Source organism: Chanos chanos, chromosome 9 (assembly GCF_902362185.1).
Source record: "Chanos chanos chromosome 9, fChaCha1.1, whole genome shotgun sequence".
Taxonomy (NCBI): Eukaryota; Metazoa; Chordata; class Actinopteri; order Gonorynchiformes; family Chanidae; genus Chanos; species Chanos chanos.
Window position 1 is genome coordinate 13,904,226 of NC_044503.1, and position 20,486 is coordinate 13,924,711.

Sequence of the window (20,486 nt, forward strand, 5' to 3'; positions counted from 1 at the left end):
AGCAGCCAAGTGTTTGATAATGTGGCGAGGAGCTTCTCTCTGTCTGCTCCTGTCACAGTGACTTGAGATTTAAAAATAGACACGTGTTACCCAGGGGAACCCGTGTCAGCGGCAGCGCCACTGCATGATAATGAGTTCTCCGTGGAGGCGGCAGGAGGGAAAAGTAAGAACCATTTTAATGCATTGTGGCACATCGTAACACGCGTACGGCTGTTCTTCCCTTCAGCCCGGGGGTATCTTTCGCAATGGTTCGCAGTAGTAACAACCTCAAGACTAGCACCTGTTAGCATGTAGTCTTTCAACGAGGGACAACAGGAAGGTAACATTTATTGTTACTCCAAACCTGTTAACAACAAATATTTCCATGACGATCCATTGAGGGTTAATACACAATTATAAAACCATTACATTGTTCCATATGCAACGACTTTTAAATTACATATTTAAATTTAGATTTGTAGGAGTTGACATTCAGCCAATGTTTTGATTTGGAAGAGGTTTTTTGTTTTGTTTTGTTTTGTTTTGTTTTGTTTTGTTTTTTCGTTTAAACGAAATAATTGATATTGCAATACCAAACCGCACCCACCGTGTGTCATTGTTTTCCACAGGAAAAGCTGCATGGAGGTGTGACTCCTAGCTGTCCCTCTCACGTTCTCAGAGCTATAACTTTACACAGTCTCAGAAAAGCACTACACAACTCCAGATAAAAGCTATATCACTTTTGAAAAGCACTGTCTGCCAAAACTGCCTGGATGTGAGATGTCAACATCAGTACTGTCAACATTAGCTGTGTGTGGACTTAACATGCTCACGTCCACTCAGTGCACTTTATTTTGGTTGGAGGACCTGAAGTTCCTCCACAACAAACACAAAATTAACAAATGTATATCATTTCAACAATACCCATTACATAACTGATTAAAAAGGACAGATAGCTAGATGATCTAAGTTCAAATCCAAAATAAACTTTCCATTGAAGGCATTCAGACACGTTCTCCAGAGAAGCATCAGTTTTTAGACATCGGCAAATATTTGCAAAACTATGACAAGTGGGACCTGGTTAAACAGGACGCACAAAGAGAGCACCGCTGATCCAAAGTCAGGATACACAAAGTGACCAAACTTGATCTCTCAAGCAGGAACAAACATTTAGATTAATGTTCTAGTAATATCGCTCCGTTAGCACCTGATTGTCCGTACAGAAGAAAAAAAAACTCTTTATTTTAAATTATTATGAGACCGAAGAAAGATTTCTTATAATATTTCATGATTAATGATTTGTGATTTAGTGCACATTTGAAACCTGAGACTAAGAGTTTGGTGTTTGGAGTGAAAATGCAAACAAAGCATCTTTAAACTTAGGGGGTTTTTTTTAACTTTGCGGTCAAGTTCTTACTACCCATTTAAGAGCGATCTTTCTCTTATAGATGCGTCGTGATTTACCACCACTTAAACAATTCATAGGCTCGATGTTCTTAGTTTTTGTATGGTCTTTAATGCATTCTTTTGATCAATATAAAGAGGGGAAGACTGATCTGAAGCCACTTTGCCTGGACAGTGATTGATGAGAATGGTAAGAGTCCAGCCATTGTCAGGTGAAGTCATAATTCATAGGGTTATCTCATCGGGTTATTTTCATAAATAACTTTAAAGAGGAAGTTTACACTTGTCAACATATGGGCTCACAATGAACCCCTTTTTTCAAGCATTGGAGGGGGGGGGTAAGTAGTTTTTTGTGTATGGAATCAAAGCTTGTTATTAAATCATTACATTTTTGTTAAATTCAAAACTTTTACTTTGCATAACAACTTAAAAGACATCCAAAACTAGATTGTGGTACCATGCCTTTAATTTCCAAAGTTTTGTTGTTGTTGCTGTTGTTGTTGTTGTTGTTGTAGTTGTTGTTTTGTTTTGCTTTTTAAGTCAAATAGGTGGAAAATACTAATTGCCAACACGCTGCTTTCTGTACAGTGAATCTTCTTGTTGACACTACTCATTTGTAGCAGCAAAAGCTGTTTTCATTCGGTTGGCCCACAAAAAAATCTTACTTTGGTAAATACTGGTCTAGGGAAGTGACATGTCGGAAAAATTGTACCAGCAGTTCATTTACCAAAAAGAAGGGGGGGGGGGGGCAGTTATCCAATCGCAATCGGGGCCATATGTTGACAAGCTTGAACTTCTGACAATAAATCTGACAGTGTTTCCTTCTGATTTGCTGCACGGGACGGACTTAGCCGTAATCAGTCCTGTGACAATCTGGAGAGGGAGCAGTGCACAACTCTTTTTTTTTTATTTTACTGTTTTTCTGCACTAAGTAAATGTAGACTTCTGGAGACTGTACTCCCAATTGTGATAATAGCTGTAAATTGATTCAAACAAGAGAGAGATTTAATTCAGCTGAATCAGCTGATGCAATTGCAACTCTGGGGCCACTCTGACCATGTCAATTAGCGAAAGAAACATTTTCCATTTGACTCATTGAAAATTTCTTGAATGAAAACCAAGCATATTTATTTATTTTTATAGTGCTGCTGGAGGTCATAGTAAGAGGTTTTTTTTTTTTTTCGTGGTGAATTAATTGACTACTGTACATGAGTGTATATTCACGTTGTTCTGTATATCTTTCCTGTATATATTGGTGTACATTTTGTTATATCATGGTGAGACATATCTGTGAGAGCAATCAAATGTACCTTTCAACCTTTGTTATGTCTAAAAAACCTAAGAATATCTGTATATTTTGTATCAGATGTGCTGTTGTGTGTGGTTTTATGTTTTGTGTGAGGGGACAGGGTGGGACAGTTTGTGTTGGGTTGGTCATCTTTTCTGCTGTCTGCTTTTAAATGATAAGTTTCCACTTTTGATGTTGTTAGGTCAAATCCTCTCTTTCAACAGTGTTGAGAATCATATACAAACATTTGTATGACTTTTTCACATTATAGCTGATATACTAAAATTTCCCTGTTGAAACTGTCAAGTTGACACTGGTTACAATAATATGTTGGTTTTTATAATCGATGCAGTTGGTTATATGTCGTTAATATAATTCGTCCTTACACATTTCAGACTTTGCACTGATCATCCAACAACAGGTGATGGTGCTTTGTTCACAAATGTGGAGATGTCACATAATGTTAATTATTTGTCCAGATATCCACAATATTCCTAATATTTTGGTGGGCTGAGTGAGGGATTATAATGCTCTCATCAAAACCTCTCAATGTGGTACTCTAGGAGTGCCTTTGTAAATAGTAATATGAATGTACGTGCACTTTTTCAGCTCGTGGGATTTTAGTCCAAAAATTGTTTTGTGAAAAATTTTCATGGCTTTTTGTGAGGACAAATAATTATTTCTCTGTAATGTCAAAGCTTCATAATACTGTCTATGTGTAAAGAGGCCATGTTTTATTTTTCTTGCTGAAAGTAACTAAAAGGTCTTGTGAGCCGTATGGGGAGATGAGTGAACTGTCTTGGTCAATTGCGCCTGTAAATTAGTGAATTACGTATATTTGAAACAGCACTAGTAACATGTTGACTTCCAAGCACTTACCCAACTTAAACAACACTTAGACAAATGTCGTCTATTCAAAACATGTTAATAAAGTAACGTAATGCATTTTGCACATTTCTTACGTTTACCTTGTTGAAGATGGAAAATTTATTACTGGTCAACAGCACAGTGCCACTTGGCCCCTTCAACCAAGCATAAGCTGCCATCTCGTTTGATCTGTTTCAGTGAAAGCACATCCCAAACACTAGCCCATAATTACCCATGCTGAAGACAATTCTGCCATTTATTATGTGGTTAATGTAACTGATATAGCACAGTATTGAAAAGATGTGTGGTAAAGAAAAGAAAGATTACATAACTATTGAAAAATACTGATAGTGAACATCTATAATAAAGACTTGGTTCAATCTCTGATGTGCCCGTATCTGATTTTACATGCTTGTGTCTCCATCTCTGCGTATTGTTTGCGTGTTGAGAGTAATCCAATTCATTGTTAGATGGAGCTTAGCGATATTTTCAATATTTCACCAGTAGGTGACCTTGACCCGCACCCCTGTCACTTTAGAACTGTTGCATGTAATGGCTCTTTCAAACCGCTATTTCTAGTGTCCCTGGTTAGGCATAATGAGAGCATACAAAGCTCACAAGACTAAGACACCAAAGGGGAAAAAAATGTACATCAGTATGTGAGAGGAAAAAATGACAAATTACATAAGCTCTTCTGTTTTGCTAAAACCCTCTTCACACACAGCTGTATCCATTTGTTCATTTTACATCTAAACTGTAGGTTGCACTTGACTGGAGGTCTACAGAAAAGTAACTGCACTTGAGCTCTCACTGTTTTTCACACATGCACAAATTCATCTCTCTCCCTTTTTTTTTCTTCTCCACACTCCATCTGAGTGTTGCTTCTTCTCGCTTTTGACAGCTCTTACACAGGAAGAGTGAAAAAAGGTCACAGACTGACAAAGCAGAGGAATAAAGCAAATCAGAGACCTTACGATCATAATGACAGGCAAACAGACATTACCAGAGAAAATGACAGCTTGCACTTTATGGTATGGAAGGATACTCTCGGTACCTTGGCATCCTATCACACACACACACACACACACACAAACGTAGCCATTTGCCAGGTGAATTTTAAAGAGCAAATAGAAACTGAATTTTGCTACTTGCATAAATATTCAGATCCATGTACACATATTTACTTTTGAGGTGGACATTTATTAGCTTTGCACGCTAGGTAAGTGAGACATTTGCCGATTCCTGTTGGCAGATTTACCGCAGCCTGCTCAAGCTGCTCAGAGAGCCTATATTTCACACTGAGCCACGGATTCTCATGTGGGTGAAGTCAGGACCTTGACTGGGTCACTTGAGAAGATTGAGTCTTATTTTTGACTCGGTCCAGTGTCGCCTTGGCCCTGTGCTTGAGATTGCTGTTCTGTTTGAAAATGAACATGCTCCAAAAGCTTCAGGGGTTTTTTTTTTTTAGCTGAGTAATACAGGTTCCCCTGAGACAAGACACTTCAAGTCAGAGTTTAAAATCATTTTAATGCACGAGTATAGCAGCGTTCAGAAGTTCAGAAAGCACATGTAATTACTCTCTCCTTCTTGTTGATCAGATATCAATGCCAAGTGTTAATTACAAAAACAATGAAATACAAGACATGTTGAACATGATTATACATTCATGTCAAAGAGAGTCAAAACTTGTGATCTTTTTTCAGCCAAAGAATCTGGCAACTTAGGCTGTGATGAAAAAGAAAATCAAGAGTTTCAACATGAGAACAATCCAATGTAGAATCATTATGAAAGGTAATGCCATCTGTTTTTTCAATGTGAATTATATATGCAGTCATGACTTTCAGAGGGTAACAAGGTAAATAGGCAACGTAATATTTGTGGAATTTCTATTTTAAATGGTTTTCTGATTGGTGGTTTCAAAATCCATTTTGTATGTCTCACGTTCAAGGTTACACTTCTTCAGCATTCATATTGCTTTTTTATGTACCAGTCATTTCACATGTATATGGGTCAGTGTTTTTAGTCTTTTATTGATAATCACTTTTAAACTTGGAATCTTAAAAATATTTATGAGAGTCAAAATGTCATCTGAATTGTTTCAAATTAGTTTTAAAACGTGTAGGACATTTTTGGAAATTCTGGAAATTTGTCTTGACTCCTCTAAATAAAATGTAATGCATACAACCCTAAATTATCAGCAATACTTTCATACTGGGGAAAAAAGTAGTTGTCTCATGGCACCTCCGGTCGTTCTTATCCGTGCAATCACACATACAGTTGTGTTCACTGTTACCCTATTGTACATAGAATAGGAAAGAAATTAAAGTATTTTCTGAATAATTATGAGATCAAGTTCAAAGTGAAGGTTACAACAAATATAGAGAGGTCAAAGAATTCTTATACACAGACTCTTTGCATAACTGATTTAGTGGTACATGCCCAGCATAGACAACTGGTCCATTAATATCTTTGGACTCCTGACACAGCCGGTAATACTGATGAGACTAGAACCAGTAGTCACCGTTAAACAGCAGGGGATTCGTTTTTTTTTTAACAGGGAGGATGGCTCAATGGTCACTGACACTACTCTACAGAGTAGGGCGATGGCAAGTTAACAAGGGGGGTGCATTTTGGTCATTTTGCTAACATGGGGGATGGCATCTCTCCATCGCCTACTGCCGTTGAATATAGACCTGATTTTATATCATGTTTTATGAACAATCCGCATGTCACATCCATGCTAATCAAGCAGAAGAACGGAGCTAGCCTGTTGGTGAAATTGGTTTTTTTTCATGTGAAATGTGTCAGTTCAGTTTTTGATTATGTTATCTATCTATCTATCTATCTATCTATCTATCTATCTATCTATCTATCTATCTATCTATCTATCTATCTATCTGTCTATCTATCTATCAGTCAATCAGTCAGGGTTTCTAGGATTTTTCTGTTCCCACTCCAGAAAAATTTGAAACTTATCAGTTTAGGTTTCAATAACAGTCTATGTTACAAACTCAAATATAATGTACACCTAGATTGATGAAAGAATGACAACGACCTCAAATCAGTTGTAGCCTACAAAACATCTGTAACCTGTAACATCTGTAACCTGTTTAAAAAAAAGGCTAGGCCTACATGGCATCAAATGTAGCCTACATGCTACCAGGTAACATTTTATTTTCTCCTTTATTTCATTGTGGCAAAGTCCTCTGCTGCCAACTTGAAATCAAACGTGTCCAATGTGTCTTTGCAGCTTGGAATGCGCATCACTCTTTCCTCTTTCAGACAACTTCACAGCGCCATCTTAATTTGATGCTGTCAAATATTTGTATGAGCATTATTACCAGACATTTTGATCAGCGAGTTTTCAATTTATCATTTTTTCACACACACACACACACACACACACATATATATATGTATATGTATATATAAATTTCACCAGGCAAAAACCGGTAATTACCAGCTAACGGAAACCCTGCTTTCTATCTATTGATCTGTCGGTCGATTAATTAAGTTCATTTTAACAAGTTTATGAATGTGTAAACTAGGCATTTACATGAGGTATGTTTTTGCTACTTTTAAGACAAGTTTATAGTGGAGGGAAAAAAAAGAGACTTCTTATAATCTTACTAATCTCAAACATATTCTTTGACGTAGCGCTCTCTGAAATAATGAACAGATTTAGGGTGAATGTGTGAACTAAAGATAAATAGATATCTTTACTGTGAAAGACTAATCATTAACTTCAAGCGGCCATATCAAATGGATGTCCAGCTGGGTTGACTGAGTCCACTAACAGACAGGAAATCAGACAGAACACAAAATGCAATTGAGAAGTCATTGGATGTGTTCAAGAGACTCAACATTCCTTGGCTTGGGGCCAGGACCATCAGTCCCCACAGCTGACTGGAAGCAGTTAATGGTTTCTCATCGATCAGGAAACTACCGGGAACATACAAAGGCTAAGCTTCAAGCAGAGGTTACATCAGGAAAGATAAAGACACATTTGTTTGTTCATCATGTGCCTGTTCCAGTGTGTATATGTTTGTGCGTATGTTTTCGCTTTTGTGCGTGTGTTTGTGTGTGTGTGTCTGTGTGTCTGTGTGTCTGTGTGTCTGTGTGCGTGCGTGCGTGCGTGTGCACGCGCATGCATTGGGGGGTGGGGTGTGTGTTGTTCTTTACACTAATTGTAAAGAGCGAAAGCCTACACCAAAACGGGGATTCCACACTTTTTCCATATTGGTATACCTTCTGTGATTGAGCATGTTTCGTGATCTAACTATCACACGTGAACTGGCTGTTGAATTGGGGATGGCAACAATTTGGCAGCTGTAAATTGTAGTGTCCACCTTCTCTCTCTGGCCTTCAGAACACTTTGTTCGTGGCTTTTAGGACAATCCCATAAATTGAATAAAATTGCATGGAAGATGCCTCACCGGAGTGCATTTCAACCCCTCCAGCCCACACCCTAAATGGATTCAGCTCTTCTCTCTGTGTCCGTTACTGTCATATGGGGCAATTTAGCCCCAGACCATTACATGAAACCAGGCATTAGTACAACTCAGTATCTCACAGCTGACACAAATTATCCTCTCAAAATGAGGCTGCCCAGTGGAAACCAGGATTATTATCTGCTGTTGACAAGCGTGCGTCGGTTGCTGTTTGCTATTTCAGCTGTTGAATGTTGTCTGTCACCGCCTACTCCGTGGTAATTTACATAAGCCGGTGAAAAAAGAAAAAAGAAATGGTAGCTTTTTGGGCAAACTTCCATCCAATAGGGTCATTATGACATAAAAGCAAACATAAGGGATGGTTAAGACAGCTCCTTCTCACATGCCTGTGATGCTTATGAAAGACCAATTGTGGCCTATTGCATATGAGTGCAATGTAAAGGTATTTTTGGATTGCTTTTGTTATTCAAGCAGGTTTGATTATAATTTGTTAGTTGCTTTTACACTAACCTTAGTATGACATCTGTGATCACCCAGATCAAAGGTTGTATTTCCTTTATGAGATGGGTGGACTGAGTCTTGCTTACATTCAAATGTCACAAAAATATCAGATGCCAGTGTGGTTGCCAGGTCCTGGAAGTTAAAAAAAAATCCCTCTTGACACATGAGCAGTGCCAGTCTGATGCTGAGTAGCTTAAACTCTCGCACTCATTCTTCCTGAGCCAAATCCCTTCACATCTGTTTCCTGTACACTCGTCCAACTTGCTCCCTGGCCAGGGTGCAGACAAATGAAAGCAGATGGGGGATTGACATCTTAGGAGGCTAATTACAGAGGAGGAATCTTCAGCTTGCAGGTTTCCTCACCAGATTGTTTGTTTGCTTTAGCTAGTGTCAGTGGCTAGAATCTGTTTCCTTTTTTCCCACCAGATGACCATCTGAATTAGCAACAGAGCCTCTCCAACACACTTCACCAGAGCCACAAACTGCTCTTAAAAGCTACATGTGTTAAACGCACAATTCTACCACGGATAGTAATACAATTACTACAACGGTAACACTGTTTAATTACTCACGAAATTTAATTCTATAGACTACAATCTTAAACATACATCAAGATAATCAAGATGATGAATTCAGATATCTAAAAAAAATAATAACCAATCAGGGTTAGAGTTAAACAAGGTTTTAAAGATTTTTTTTAAAACAAAAATCATCAAAAAGCTGTATTGGACGTACGCTACACGTATAATGCGGTAATTGAAGCAGTCAGGCTCCCTCTGGTCTCACTTCCTCTGCTCCCTTGCATTAAGGGCCATTAGTGACCGGGAGTGAGGAGGGGGGAGAGGGCAGGGGAAAGGGAGGGGGTGGGGGGTGTCTTATGAGAACAGGTGGAGCGGAGAAGCGGAAGAGAAATCGTAGTCCCTGACTGTTTTTTCCTGTTGGAGGAGACAGCGCTGCGTGACTATTCCTCCGTACCAGGGGCACGAGAAGACCGCGCTGACCTATGGTCTCATTGTTCTCTCTCTCCTTAGGGAAAACACACTCCTAGAAAACCTGGGAAAAACCTGGAGTTGACCAAAAAAAAAAAAAAAAAAACCATAACAGCGGTCGGTGTTCCCCAACACCTGCATACGCAAGTCCATCTCCTCCGATTTCCTTTCACAAAGAGCATGAGGAGCGCAAGGGCAGCTAACTTAATGAGACTGAATTAACTGGCTCTGGCTTGTAGCAGATTCTGCGGCCTATAATTGATATGAATGAAAATGATGGTTAATGTCTGTTGTCTTTATTGTATTGAAACACTGGAAGGAGTTTTTTGCTTTGTTTTTTTTTCTATAGCAATAGGCCCTAAGGGCATGCAAATTTAATGAGATGTATGATCATCGTAACAGATATCATTACGATGCCCTAACGATTGCCAGGACATTTGAAATGTGTTGCATTGCAACCTCAGACCACGCAGAACAGAAGAGTTAAAAGCAATGAGACAGGGGTCAGACTAATTAGCTGTCTGCTTGCTGACTCCTGCAATGCAATGCGCCTTAGGAAACTCCAATTAAAAAAAACAACATTATAGTGTTCTCTGAATCCTGCAACTGTCAGCCAGGGTTGATTAGAGTTTTCTTACCATGATAGCCGGTATTTTACGTGGATCTACATAGAAGACCGCTCTTAAAAGCCTTTGTTTGAAGAAAAAAAAAAAAAGCATCCTACTGAGTGGCTTACTGGTTTATACTGCAGGAAGGAAGAATTGTTGCAGCCAAGACTTTCACAGGCCTTTTTTTTCCCTTTCCAGCTTCTAGGTAAAGAGAAATGGTAGAAAACAATTCTCAAAACATAGGAAGGATAAACAGAAAAAGAAGGGAAGCTGTCCCTCCATAATGTGTTTAAGTGTCTGAAGTGGTTGAAGTAGTATCGATAGACAAAACAATTTGACGAAAGACGAGCTGATTCCCAGGCTCCCACATCCACTCTAGGCTAAGAACATACCTGCATTATACCTATTTTCTAATCTTCATTTTTGGTGCTTACCGGTCAACAAGTTGAAGTTCAAGCTTACGTTTATTTGTATAGTGCTTTTCACAATTAGTAAACCAGGAGAAAACTGAACCAGAGAATCCGGGTGTAATGCCTGCTTGGATACGTTAAAACTATTCAGTAGAATAACAATGCTTGTACCAAAAAGAGTGGTTATCCACCAGATATGCAGAGAAAATATTCTACATACCATACATGCAGTATGCCCTAAATACAGCAAGTATAGAATTGCCCTACACATAAACATATATTTACTATACATTCCCAAATACAATGAATGAACGATTCAGTCAGCCAGTCATTGCTCCAGCCCCAAACCAAACTAATAAGCCCGTTCTTTTTCAAACGTTCTTTTTTCTTTTTCAATACACAAATTTAATGGTATTCATAATTCTTTCTTTCTTTCTTTCTTTCTTTCTTTCTTTCTTTCTTTCTTTCTTTCTTTCTTTCTTTCTTTCTTTCTTTCCTGATCTGCAGAGACTTCAGTGGACCCTGCAGTTACTTTTGTGATGAATTAGCAGTGACTCTGAATGGCCTTTAACCCACCTGTAGATGTCCTTGTTTTCCTGTATTAAACATTTACCAGCGTGTCTTTAAAATGTGCATGGCTAAATTTGTCAGTAGGACTGGTAGGGATGTGTCCTTATCATTATTTAGAAAATATGATATCGTCCCTCCCGGAAGAACAAACGTAAAAAACTTACCAGGAATACGTGAAGCATGTTGCTCCTAGTTGAAACTGTACATCCACTCTAGATAGTAGAGCAGACATTTGTTGATGTAGTTGAGTAATGGTTCTCTGTTTACTGTTGGTTTTCACATATCTGGCAATGTAACATAGGCAGGTACTCAAACATTGATGCTGCCTGTTATTATTCTGACCCTGTTCTCTGTGTTCAGAACTACTTTCAGATTCAAAATGTCCCAGAGCAAAAAAAAAAAAAAAAGAGTATAAATAAATTAAACAAAACCCTGTGAGTCGGAGTGCTCATATTTTCCTGGTGTGTTGACATAGCCATCTACGTCAAAAGTAAATTTAACTTGAATATTGACTTTTTGTCATTTGGATTGTAAACCTACTTACAAAAATTGTATGCTTGAAAACAGATCTTCAGGAGTCTGCTAAAGGTAGAGTGAGACATGATAAGAAATGAAAAATGCTGGAAATGCTAAACATGTTTAATTTCTGTTTTGTTTTTTTAACAGAGGACCCAGACCTCCCTTGTGTAATGTCCCTCTCAGTGATAAAACTGAAACTCCGTCCCAACCTCTCCACATGCATGGATTATAAGCAGAGAGAATAACTGGAATGGACTGCATTCATTTGGTCTCAGTGTTAAAGTGAATTATAGATTTCAGCCCTGTACTCATCTTTGTCACTGGCCACTGGGTCCAAGTGGACGGTGGACAGTTTTTGGGAGAATTTGAGAGGGCTCTGATTAAGAGAGAGAGAGAGAGAGAGAGAGAGACAGACAGAGAGACAGAGAGACAGAGAGAGACAGAGAGACATTCTTCTCATACATCCCCATCACATTTTTGTTCATTCTGTCATTCATTTCTGAAAAGTGGCTTTTGGAGCTTGTGCTTCAGGAGAGGTATGACTGGAGAAGGATAGCATAACAGCAACCCACACCACCTGCACCATCCGGCATGCATCTGAAAAGCTCTTAGAAGTAAGCTCATCATTTCAGCTGAATCGAAGCATAATGTTGTGTTTTAAAAAGCCTTGGGACTACGATTGATTTTAATATTAATACCAGCTAAATGCTCTTTAGTGAAAATGGACTGCAGAAATGGATAAGGATGGACTTTTCATTGCTGCTCTACTATATGCAACTGTATCTATGGCACCCAATTAGAGTGAACTTAATGGATATGGCATGTCAAGTGCATGTGTGCCCAGGGCAACTGCACAAATGCTAATGGCTTGTTATTCATCCACACTCAGTATAAAATACTGACGACAACTTTTTTCCACTGTGATGGAGTGCAATGGAAAACCTGCTCAGAGAAAAAAAAGGGAATATGCAATTTAATGCCAGACGTTATCTTCTTTTATTTGTTTATTTTTTTTCTTGAACTGCACAACATTTTTGTTACAAAATGATTCTCATAAATATCTCTTTGAGCTTTTTTATTTCTTTTTTTTTTTCTTCTGGAAATTCAACAAGGAATTTACAATTCCCCTACACTGAGTGACCCACAATAGCATATTTGCGTACGCACGTGTGGACTGCGTTTCATGGGCTACATTTACAGAACGTGTATACACGTAAAAAAAGAAAGAGAAAAAAAAGAAAGACAGAAAAAAAAATCGCAATACCACGTGACTATGAGAAGGGACTGGCCTCTGGTTTAGTTCCCACTAGTTACTTGTTTAATTAGATGGAGAGGCTTATGGGCTGCAAGCATAACAAAAGGCCTTCAGGGGACAGCCAGTTTCTTTTCACACGTACAGAAGCCCCAGGAGACCAGGGGAGTCACAGCTCATTTCCCTGAGGTAGAGACAGGTATGAGTGTTTATACACATGTGTGTGTTTGTGTCCGTGAAAGCAATTGTGTAACTGTGGCCGAACGCGGCAAAGGCTACGTCTCTATGGATGTCTGCATTTCAACTCAGCTGATGAAACTTCTTGGCTTTTAACTGTCTGCAAGCGTTCCCATAGCTTGGTAAGAACAGAAAGTGCGATGCATTACAAACCTGCATGTGTAGAGTTTGCAAGATGCATTTATAACTGCTTAAATATTGCCATGTCTGATATGTGACGTTTAAGACAACACAAAATATTCAGTAATGTCTTCTACGTGTAAAAATGTCATCGAAACATGCAAAAGACAAAAAATTGTGTAGTTTGATGATTATATATATGTTGGGTAAGGGAAAATCAAGCAGTGCATGTTATGAAAGAAATGCCCCTGAATTCTGAACTAACAAGAAAAATACAAGAATATTAATAATAAATACATTGTGGGCCAGGTAATATTTTTTTTCCCATACTCTTGATGGTGGTGGTGATCACAGTAACACATTTTAAATATTAATAGTATATACATTTTTAAATAAACCTCAATTTTTCAGTATACATCAATTTTATGTATAATTTGTATTTATATATAATAGCAGTGGCATATTAATTTTTGGGCAGAACATTAGCTTGACATGAATGTTAAATCATCAAAAGTTCAGACGATCTTCGTTTTAGGCTTTAGAATCCAAAAGTTCTCGGTACCTAAGCAGTGAATGTTATCACAGCTGTCTTCCTTTTCTCACAGACACTCTGTACTTGGCCTGACTCTGTACCCCATCTGCAACAAAACTGGGTCATTATTTTGTTCCATGTCTTTGATTAAATGTTTGCTCCATGTTCCCTTGCTAGGCTTTTTTCCTAATGTCTGCACCCTGTCTCTCACTAAGATATATTCTTTGTGCACCTGAATCTGCTTGCCTGGTAATTGGAGCATGGCTGTCATGCAAGCTCTGAGCTGGGTCATCTTTGCCAAGCCTGAGTCGAGGGAAAATGCAGCCAAGACTAATTGAATCTGTGGACAGGAATCACCAAAAAAAAAAAAAGAAGAAAGAAAAAGCGAAAAGGGTTTAAAGGTGCCAAAGTGATTTAGCATAATGTGGATTACTGTGGGGTTTTTTTTTTTTCTCACATTCATTATGTTTCCACAGTCACTTTAATTTGACATGTTTTTAAGATTTACTAGGCATGTTGTCTTAATCTGTATGCTAATTATTTGTCTTTTTTAACATTCCAGGGTCACTTCCTAATTTATATTTATCACATTAGCTAAACAAAAAAATATACTGAAAAAACTTCACAGGTGTCAGTTCACCAGAAAGCTTCTTAATCACAGCTCCATGGAAGATAAAAGCCCTTTTGCGTGCGTGTGTGTGCGTGTGTGTGTGTGTGTGTGTTGTATAAATCTGACTGATGAAAAGCCACGTCGCTGAGTGCATTAGTCAAGCCCTGTTAGACAGGAGGTGGTACAGTGTGTCTGAAAGAAAACATAGATTATAAATCTCTAATCTTTAACATAAATCTCTAAACCTCTCTCTCTCTTGCTCTCTCTCTCTCTCTCGCTCTCTCTCTCTCTCACACACACACACACACACACACACTCAAATACTGTAAACTCATACATGTCCATTAGTGGGCCCAGGGAGATTTGTTTTTTGTCTCACTAGATAATGCTGTGGGAATTCCCATTAGGTACAGTAAAGACTGCTGGCAGGTGTGTCCCTTTAAAAAAACACATCTGAGATCATCCCCCCATGCACCAAATTAACATCACAAAAACTAACCAGCTGAATGTATAGTATTGAGGTATTCAGGAATGAAATCACACATTATCTAATCTGCAGATTTTAAGCTTTTTACTGAGGGGTCAGCCAAGTGTCAGCCAAAGAAGAACAAACAAAACCATTTAAATTGTGTTTTGTTTCTACTCTTTCAGGTTATTTCTTTAAAACAGTGGTTCTCAACTCCAGTCCTGGGGGCCCACTGTCCTGCACATCTTTGTTTTAACTCTCTTGAGCTCAGGACTGGCACACCTGATTGCACTGATCAATTAATCATCAAGCCCCTGATTAGCTCAATTAACTGTGATAATGACGAGTTAAAACAAAGAAGCGCAGGACAGTGGGCCCCCTGGACTGGAGATGAGAACCACTGCTTTAAAAGCTAATCTTTCAGTCTGTCTTATTTCCTATAAAAGGCTTTAATGGAAATGATCTCATGTTATTGTTTGCTTGTGATATGCACAATACAAAAACATATTAACATTTCTACCGATACCGCGTTTCTTTTTCTGCTGACCTTCCCTCCTAGACATTGGAAAACAGTTCTTTATAACATATCTGTCATGCCTCATGATGGTTGAATTCATAATTATATATAATAATAATAATAATCCTATTCATTATAGCAAAATTCCTATCATAGCTCCCACACAAGGGCACTTCTTATCAACTGACAGAAAATAGAGTTACCTTTGGAAGACCTAAACATCCTAAACATAGTAAGCTGGTGTCCACAGGGTCAGCAGAAGTCTGACTACCTGGGTGTTGGATGTGTTTTCAGTCGCTGCCAAAGATGAAGCACTATATTGTATTACAAGGACACACAGTGCAAGGTCATGGGAGAGTGTTTTGGCAGGAGCAAAACAAATGTGGTCTCTGCATGGTGTGTCAGTCTGTCTTTAAAACTGCACAACACATAATCCTGTGTAATGTGTTTCACAAAAGATCCACCTCTGTGAGAAAATAATGAATTCATTATCATAATTGCTTACGCTTCCCCGATCCTTTTGATATACTGTCTGGTAAAACAACTGGAACAAAATTTGGAGAGCATCATGCAAACTCAAATTCAATCAGTTACAAAAGCCGCTAACACTCTTCACTGTACCCAATGGCTATGTCTGGACAAATCACAAGATATTACGTTTATTGACACAAACACATCTATGGAGGATGATAAAAGAGACAGGTTAGTGGCTCTGGGCACACAGCGTGTTTCGCAGGGGGATTGTGACTCATCTATGGCCATTCCCCAATATCTTAATGATGCTCCAGCAGAAGAAGAGGAAGAAGAGTCAGAGAGAGAGAGAGAGAGCAAGAGAGAGAGAGAGAGAGAGAGAGTGAGAGAGAAAGAAGAGATGCCCTGAAGCAACATTGCCATGGCAACCCCTTTGTGTCACCTCTCTCTCGATCTCTCCCTTTTTTCTTTTTTTCCCCCCCTTTTTTTTTCCATTAGACCTTAAAGGGGAAGTTCACTCTTTCTGACACATGGGTTTATTAGAACATGTACCTGGGTAGAGTGTTTGATGGTCACTCAGATGGCTTTTCAGTCACAATGACTTCTAAATTATTTCTCTCTTCAAAAATGTTCATTTAATGCCCTTAAATCCCCTCAGAATGACATAGATTTACCAAACCTTTACAGTGACGGATGTTTCTGCAATTACTTCACATATAAACATTGTTTTAAACATCTAAGAGAGAGAAAAAAAATCTTTCATAGTCTGTGTGATCTAACTGATATTGCTCATTATTCATTTTCACTGGAGGCAGGATGAAGACATGTCTTTGAATCTTGCAGGAATTTAAAGTTATTTTTACTTTGAAGACTACGAAAGCTGTAAATTGATACATTTACCTTGTTTCAAAATGTAAACAACTAAAAAAAAAAAAAAGGTAGAACATTGATCTACTGAAATAATTTGTCAGAAAAACTGAGTCTATGATCACATTACCAGAAGTTAATTACTGTGATGGACTAACATGTGAAAAACGGTTCAAATCCCCTTTAAGGAGTACAGACATACAGTGGCACTGAGGTTGAAGAAGGTGGGTTAGATTGTGATGAACATCAGGACGACGATGAAACGAGGTTAGAATAATTTAATGAGGTCATTTTTGTCTGGTGAAGGGACTCAGTAAGAGCCCAATGACATGGGTCAGTGACCCCGTTCCCATCTTTCCAAATTCTTCCTCTGTTCATCCCCTCTTCCTCCGACAGTTGTCCAGGGTTTACGTCAATGACCATATGTCTTCTTTTGCCACAGGTGCAGATAATTCACCTTTAAGGTGATTCTAGGCTGCTTTGGGGTTTAAGTAATCTGATTTCTTACCATCTACTGCAGCAACGACAAAATGAGAACATCTGTGAAATATGAAGAGGGGGATGAGGTAAAAAAAAAGAGAAATGCAGAGAGGCATGTCATTCATTTTCACATCATACAATTCTTCGTACTGGACATAACAACTGAAAAATAAAATAGAGAAATAAATAAACCCAGGAGAAGGTGACTATGGACCATATTTTCTCTAATATCGCTTGCACATGTAAACACTATTTGGAATTACTCCTGAGCCACTAATATCTGTACAACTATTAATCATGCTTTACTATATTTTGCAAGAACTTGGAACAGTGACTCAATGTTAATCGTGTTGAGTAGCAAAGCAAATTTTCATGGAAAAGCATGTCTCATGTTGTCCTGCCTATGATTACGTGATAGGTCATGATTTCTTATTAGAATCTGATTGTATATGTACATCATTTAGTGAATTGTAACACAAATCTGAACCATCAATGTGCAGCTAAAGAATGTTGCTGACTTTTGCTGTATACGTTACTGACAAACCCATCCGGGGGCACAAATGATAACGTGATATTGTTATTTTTCTCAGATGCTAATTGTGATTGACAGTTAATGTCATGCTCTCCTTACTTTGAATAATGTGATCAGATGTAATAAATGGTTTCTCTTATCCAAATAAATTTCATGGATAGTCACCATCACTAATGTGTTTCAAATTACAATTATTCAAACTGCCTTGAATTATTTTACAAGCGTTGGTTTAATCATGCACTTTGCTCGTTTTTCCCTGCTTGTCATAATTTTTTTTTTTTTCACTCTCTATTATTGGCCGGTAAGACTTTGCTATATCCCCTGTATAATATGGTATAATTAATTCTGAACATGAAGGACGTAACCTTCAGTAAATAAGTTCTCAGAAGTAACTTATGTAATCAAATGAATGCCAAGAGCCTTTACCACTCCAGAATAACAAACATTTGTAACCATGGAACACAACTGCTTGACTAAAACAATCAAAGAGCTAAAGCAATTGCTGGCAGAGTCTGTTCATCTTTACAGATGTGGAAAGATCAGTCTCCTTCCAAATATACCCACCAACTGGCCACTTTGTGACCTGGCTAGAGTAGCAAATGAGCAACTCTCCATGGTAACCGGGTTCAATATCACCATGACAACACTTTCTAAAGGGTTAAACGATATATTAAAAAAAAAATCCAAAAAGAATCCAATCAACAGTGGAGATAATCAGAAATGACTGCTGATGCTTATTTATAGACGTTATCATAAACTCCGAACCGATAAAATCTGAGTTTGTTTGTTTGTTTGTTTGTTTTTTTTTCTTTTCAACTTTAAACTTTTCAAAAGAAATTTGATTTCATGCATCAGAGAGTTGCAAAGTCGGTCAGTTGCTAAAGCATACTTCCTGTCCTCAGATTTCTCTTTGCAGCTGTTGCACCCCATTGAGAATCTGATTATACTTCTAGGAAAATGACAGTTAGATTTGAACATAGTCATTAGACTTGGAGTTAAGACACAAAGAGTAGAAATCAGCTAGAAGGACAACAATAGTGCCACAAACTGGCTTCCAGCTAGCAAATGACAAACACCCAGCCACACCAGATTTGCAGTGTGCAACAGTAGAAACAAAGACAGATGTGAGACACAGATCTAAATTCTTACATTAAACCTAATTTTGTTGATTTTAACACCAACAAATAAAATTCAATCAATAAAATATTTGAAAAAGAGATTCATACAAAGTGACATAGATATATCTTATTCTGTGTTTATCATAGTAACGTACAAAAAAAGGCAAAAAATAAATAACAAATATAACAACTATATAAACTACTTAGTTCACAAGCTTATGTTACATTGCTGTTTGTGGCTCAAATGAAACTCCTTTGTTCTTGTTCTTGCTAATTTGTACTGTGTCCTTTTAGCCTAACTGCATCATTGTGTTTCTTACACAGCTGTCTTACTTTTGTTGACAATTACTGTAGAAATTAGGAAAAGGATTGTATTTCACAGAGGACAGTATGTAATGAAGCAAGTTAACACAATAAGCTTATGCAATTACAGAGTAATCATAGCACAGCAATCTTTGCTATAAACATATTTGTTACCTGCAGATTTTCTGATGATTCATATCCTCATTAACAGTGTCCACACACATGTGGTAATCATTCTAACTAGGTGTTGCAGACAACACAGAAATAGAAAGAAATCAAGAAAAGACAGAAGAGCTTACTTGGTTTACATATGGGAATATTTACTTTATTGTATTTCTGCAGAGGTGCATAGAAACACATGCCTACATGTTACAAGATATCAACAGCATTGTGTTAGATGCACAGTATATTACAGTTTATAGAGTTACACCCTGGACAATGACTCACCATACAAACCATAATGAGAATCTATGTGTATTTTCACCTCTCCATAAAACAAAAGCCTTTGTAAGCAGAGAACAGAAATATTTGTGAAACATATGAAAATAATCTTCGTTTTTATCTTGGACAGGTATTTGTAACTGAGCATCTGATACTTTATATTTTTGTCAGACAGCTTGAAGAAACTGTGCTACATACAACTGTGCTTTTATTTACAGTCTTAGATTCAAATAAGACAGGGTTTGTCAGTTCAAATTAAACTCTGTTGGTCTTAAACATAAGGCAACTATGGTAGGACTCTATAGTACAAACTCATCACGGTTTCTCTATGACTTGACATTAGGCACGACTGGAACAAGTTTTACAACGAGTCATTGGAAACAATTCAGAAGGAGGACTAACTAAACTATCGACTATTAATGGCCTTGGTTTTTTTGGTCCCCGTTCAACCAGTGATACCACAATGGTTCTTAGAAATGAATGAAAAGGCTGGCAGGAATCTGATTGTTTTTTTTTTTTTTTTAATAAGGCTTTGATTTGTGGAAATTTTTTTGCCCCGTTTCTGTTGAATTGGGCTCATGCTGCTGTCCTTAACGGAGTCAAAGCCGGATATAACGCAGAGACATACCTGCCCTTTTTTGTTATGCTTAAATCAAAACAAACCTTGGCGCCAGTCTCAACGACGAACAATAATTGAAAAATTTTGGTCTATCTAATACAAGGACACAGCTTCACAAGGCAATAATTTAAAACACTTGACGTCACATTGCTTTGTGTATATATTAGGAATGAAAACAGATCCTATATTGCACATCTAAAAAAAAAAAAAAACATTGTTTCTCACAAATGGATGGATTTCCTGCAGATCAAGAAATATTGCTGAGTAAGAAAAAGTCACAATGGTGGTAACAACATTAATAGATGAATTAGGAGTCACTTTAAATATTGAGAATA